Genomic DNA, 6000 nt, shown 5'->3' with positions numbered 1-6000 from the left:
AAAAATTTCAATTTGAATTTTTTGGCTCATATATATGCACAAAAGTAAACCTTGAGCATAAAACCCAAAGTCATTTGTGTTAAATGATATTGTTATTTATACCGCAAATAATTTGGATATGATCTACCAATAGAAAATTAAGGCTTATTTTAGTCTGATTTTTTTGTATAAAATCGGTCACGTTTATACTATATATATATAAATTTGATTTTGTCGGAGCGCGTAAATAACTACTCTAAGAATTTCAAAAGATCTTATAGGATTTACACATTATTACCTGATTGATTACCCAGATTGGCGGTGGCATATAACTTTAAGAAAAAAATATTTATAAGCGCTAATTCATGTTCTCTCAAAATTTTCGTTTATAACAATTTATATTTAATAAGTATGTGAACTTAAAAATATTTTAAAAAATAATCCAAATGAAATATTAAATTATATTAAATATATCTCATTTTTTTAAACAAAAAAAAATTAATAAAATAATAATGAACAAATTCAAAAGGTAGAATATATGGAAGGGGAATGGGGGGAAGAAGAAGAAAATTTTAAATACTGCAATGATAATTTATAATTAAATCTATAAAATAAATCCTTCTATTTTTTTTATTAATACCAAAAAAGTTCATATATTATAATAATAAAATAAAATTGTTAGCATGCAACACGAAGGTAATTTACCACAAAAATTTAAAAATATCAAGTTAAGTTTATGCGATGATGAATAAAATGAATACAGAGTTATTATCACCTTTTCCCATTATTCAAGATCTGAGCTTATCGCGTTAAAAGAGTAGATTCATTATTATTATTATTTTGAAAAAAAATTTAAGATTTTAGCTATATAAATATACTCTATTAAAATTGCAAGTAGGGCACCGTTGCGCAATTAGAACATTCAAAAAATTAAATATTGGGGCTAAGGTTATAGTCTTACAGGCAGGCCCGAAGCCTTACCCGATACCAGTCTTGGGTGACCGGGAAGGTTCGGTCTTAAACAAATTCCGAAAAAAAATAAAATAAAAAATAATGTTTACTCCAAGGAGCGAGAATTTTGATCATATAAATAAGTTTTTTTATTTTAAAGAGCTCTCCATTAAACATTTTTTTGGAGGGTCAGTGTTCTCAGCAGTGTTGTTAAACGTATTTTGAGCCGATTTTTAAAAACGGCTTTCAGTATTTTAACCGGAAAGAATTACGCAAGCCCAAAGATTTTGCTCATAGGTCGTACAAAAGTCTAGTCAACTATTAGCGAATGGAGGTCTTACTAAAAAAATTTCTGGCTTAAATATATAGTTGGCCGTTTTCGAAAGCGGCTCAAAACGAGCCGTTACAACACTAGTTCTCAGGATGTTCTAATCATTTCTGTGTGATTAGAACAAAACAATTTATTTAAATTCTCAAGGTAAATAAGAAAAGAATAAAACTTCCCATTTAGAAAAAAAAACAATTAATATCAAAATATCTTACCAAAACAAATGGTCAGAAATTCATTATAAAGTTATTGAAAATTACTAGACGATGGCATTTGAAATTTCTTAAAATATGTATTAACGATACAAAGCCGCACCTTGGCTACTCTATATATTGTGAGATAAATGGGGCGTTTATAACATGCGGCTATATTAAATAATGATAATTATTTTTGGCCCCTTGCACTATTTTATATTTAACAAATTACTAATAAAAAGGTGTTTTTACCTAATAAAACGATTTTGTAGTGCAATTAATTTTATGAGATTTAACCTCGAAGTAGCACCTTAATTTCAATATTCTATGTTTTAGACTGAATTTTTACGACAAAATCTTCCAAATGAATGTGGGTTTATGATCGAGTATGGTTAATTAACAATATACTTAGAGCATACTAGTTAAGCAAGGGATGAGAAAGTGCTAAATTTCCTATCCCATCAGAAATTGTGCAGTTTCCGTAAATATCATTTTAAAATCTAATAAAAAATTTCTCTATACCCCAGAAAGAAAGAAGCATTATTTTCTAAAAATTTTGAACTATAGTCGTTATGACTACCCTCCTTTCTCCAATAAAATTTATGGCAGAAAACCGCACCTAATAGTGTCTCCTTCCCCTGACACCCCCTATAAAACAAACTTAGATATGTCTAAACGTACAAGAGGCGCATACATTTTTTTTCACGCGAACTTAAAATGAATATTAAAATATTTTCGAATTGTCGTCCGAACACGACACAGCAAATCAAAAAAATGGTTTCCCTAAAACATTACCTAATTAATTTATATTTGAAACAAAAAAATTCACAATTATAATGCATTACTTCATTTATAATCATTTATGTATAAAAAAAAATATTATTATTATTATTATTAAATTTTTTTTTTTAATAAAAAAATTATATATAATAAACTTAAATAAGAAAAAAAATATCAAATGTCCTTCAAAGAAGCTAGATAACTTTTTTTATAATATAAATTATTATAAAATTATCATTTTACAAAAAAAAATTTTTTTTTTACTTTATATAAAATATATATATTTCTCATTTTTGTTTTTACAGTTAAATTAACTCTCTTAAGTGAGAGATAATTAATAATCTTTTAATAAGATCTCAATAAAATTTTAATATTTATTATTAATTAATTTTGACACTATATCGAAATAAATCTTCACATGACACTTTAGGGGAGACTTTTAATAATCATTTTTATTTCTATTCAAAATTATTAAAGGTAGCAAAAAAATATATATTGAATTTCTTTTTTGTATAAATTATTATTTTTATTACTTTATTTTATCAGATATTAGTATTACACCTTTTCTTTCTTTAATAACTTTCAAAATTTATAATTAATAATAAATAATTTTTATTTTATTATTGATATTTATCTATATTTTTTTGTGTAAAAAAGGTAAGATAAAGATACTACTTCATAAAGAAATAATAAAAAAGAAACTTTATCATTAATTTATAAATTTTGTAAATTCTGAAATTAAAATGCGGTAAATTATACTGTATATTAGGAATAGGAAAATGAGGGAAAAAAAGTATAATAAAGAATTTTTATTAATTATTTTAGTTTTTAAAGTTTTTTGTTGTTAAAATTTTGAAATATCATCAATTTTGTCCCTTAAAAAATACTTATTTTATATTTCCATCCCATTTTATAAATTTTTTGCCTGATTTAAATAATCCCTATTATCATAATGAATATCATTTTTACTCAGTCAAAACGATCCTTTTTTTTCTATTAAACAAAATGTTCAAGTGGGCAATATAGTTTCTCCTTCTTCCCCTGAACAAAGAGATCTTTAAAAAAGATTTAATAAGTTTAAAAAAAAAATTATCTAATGGGCGTGGTTGGGATTACATTTGTCCGGCATACTCTAAGATTTCTGTCGAATATAAAAGCTTTACTGTTCCCGGTGTTGTGGGAAATAATTTTTTGCTATCGATTATATTTTAATAATTTTGAGGAAGGCGTTCAAAAATTATCCACAGAATAGTTATAATTTAAAGGAATAAAATTATGGTTTGAAAGAAAAGAGTTATTTTAATATTTAATAGATTCAGCAATTTCTATAAAATGGTTTGTTATTATTAGATGTTGAGAATAAATTTACTTATGAGTAGTTTCAAGAGAATGGGCTGGCCCAACTACCAAGTAATTAGGGTTATTAGGGCATTTATTATTCCTTAGGTTTATCCCTGTTGGTTCTAGAGCTGAAAGTATGTTTGCCTTTATGAAGACCTGGACGATTTATGTTATTTATAATTTTTGTATCTAATTACCATCCATTAGAGTATTTATAATGGAGTTGAAGAGGGTGGTGTGGTTGTGTTGATGTAAAATAAATTATTATACATGCGCACTTTACCTAGTGTTGTTAAACGGTTCGATTCGATTCTTAAAAACGACTATCTCAATATTTTATCAGAAAAGAATTACTCAAGCCTGAAGATTTTGTTTATAGATGACACAAAGGCTTGGACAGCTATCAACGAAATCTCTAGGAAATAAATTATTGAATTAGCCGTTTTTAAAAAATCGGCTCAAATCTTTATGAATAGATTATATAAAAATTATATCTCCTATCTGTTTAACAAATAACATTATTAACTCATTTTCCTACTTAAAACTTATAAATACATATGTTACTATCATGGTCAAAAACGACTGAGAACAAGGGGTATCACAAACTAAGGGGCTCAAAAAAATTTTTTTAGTTAGCATTTTCTTATAAATGACCTTTTTTAGGGCGTTAAAATTTTTTCCCAAAGGGCCTTAATATTTTTCAAGGAAATAGAGCCCCTGTGCGGCCCCCTCCCCTATAATGAAGCTACTAATTGAATGGTCCAGCATGCATGAGAATTAATTTTTTTTACTAAATGAAATCTTCGGGCTTGCTTAATATTTTTCTGGATGAAATATTAAGTTAGCCGTTTTTAAAAATCGGCTCAAAACGAGCCGTTTAACAGCACTAAACCCATATATCTTATAAGTGTATGAGTTTTATTTTACCCGCAAAATAAATAAAAACCATTATTTTTATTTGATTTTAATATATATTTTTTTCAGTATATTTTTAAAATATAAAAAAATTATTTTAATATTACATTGAACTTATGTTTCTTCTTTTAATATTTGTTTAAGAGTTTTTGACTGCATTTCTAAAATATCAATAAATTAATTTTATTTTAATAGCAAACGCGAAATAAACCTTTTTTTAAATAAGAAAAATTAAAAACGTGGTTAAAACATTTTTTCTCCCCCTAAATTTTATGACTTTTTAAAGGGGAATATAATCATATGGCAGAGGTGTTTTGATGAAATCTTCATCTATTTTAAAAGAAAAAAGAAAGTATTTAAGGTATAAGATACTTTTTTAAAAAAAAACTTTAAATAATCAAAGCCAAAAATGTAGGTTTAATTATAGATAATAGATACATTTCTTATAACAACGAACAAAGTTAATAGATTATTAAATTTTCCCTGAGATAGTGTTTTCTTCTTTTTTTTATTTTTGAAGACTCTAGGATAGTGTTGTTAAAAGGCTCGTTTTGAGCCGATTTTTAAAAACGGCTAACTCATTTTTTATCCGGAAAAATATTATGCAAGCCTGAAAATTTTACTCATAGAAGTAGCCAAGGTCTAGACATATAGTGTCAAAATTTCGAGGCTTAGTGAATATTTTTCTGGCGAAAATATTGAGTTAGTCGTTTTTCAACATTACTCTAGGGTTTTTTGAGTTAAAGTTTTTGTCAGTTTTCCTTTGGTTTCTTCTGTTTGTGTAATAAATTATGATGATTCGTGAAATTTTTATATGATTCTAAGATGATATCTTTATCAGTGAAACAAAATTAATTAAAATATTTTAAATTAGAAATTTTTTTTTAGTATTTATTCTTTTATTTTTAATATATTTTATCAATATTCTTTTTTCCCTTATTCTTTTCAATTCTAGATAATTTTTTTTTTTACATATCATTGTCATTCATTATCACTTCATTATCAATCATTAATATAGAAATTTATTATAAAAAAACTTCTACATTTAACAAATGAAATGATATGATATTGAATATCATTATAAATGTGATTTTTAATAGAATAATATATTATACTTTTAAATGCTTGAAGAAATTAGATAAACGAGTCTGTAGGGTCACTTACAATCTGCAGTAATTATATTATTGGTACTGGCATGTTTATGTTGGGTTGACTTTTAAAAAAAATCCCCATAATATGCTTAATTTATATTTACAATTGTATTTTTTCCTTGTGTACATTGTTTTCACTTTCAGATAATTATATCTTCTATATAACTTGGTTCATAATTTTTGGAGTAATTAAAATATGGTAGTTATTTAACAAATTGCTACATGACGACCAAAGTCATATATCATTACACTATCTTAAAATATTTAAATTCGGATTAAATTTTTTAATTTAAATTTTAAAATGATATTATTTTAAAAGTATTTAAAATAATTAATTTATTTTATTTTTAAAGTATCTGTA

At 24.9% G+C, this 6000-nt stretch overlaps 1 protein-coding gene across 2 annotated transcripts in view; it reads left to right on the top strand.

The window, feature by feature from the left end:
• Positions 1-2554: 2554 nt before the first annotated feature.
• Positions 2555-6000, top strand: part of LOC135926511 (uncharacterized) — a 29008-nt gene continuing 25562 nt past the window's right edge. For both annotated transcript variants that reach the window (XM_065462417.1, XM_065462416.1), the window contains exon 1: positions 2555-2709. The gene's annotated coding sequence lies outside the window, so the exon portion shown is untranslated. The remainder of the gene's footprint in view (positions 2710-6000) is intronic.

The sequence above is a fragment of the Gordionus sp. m RMFG-2023 genome, chromosome 3, assembly GCF_954871325.1.
Source record: "Gordionus sp. m RMFG-2023 chromosome 3, tfGorSpeb1-WG-v2, whole genome shotgun sequence".
NCBI lineage: Eukaryota > Metazoa > Nematomorpha > Gordioida > Chordodea > Parachordodidae > Gordionus > Gordionus sp. m RMFG-2023.
The sequence above is the reverse complement of the archived record's forward strand: the minus strand, read 5'-3'. Positions and strand labels throughout refer to the sequence as shown.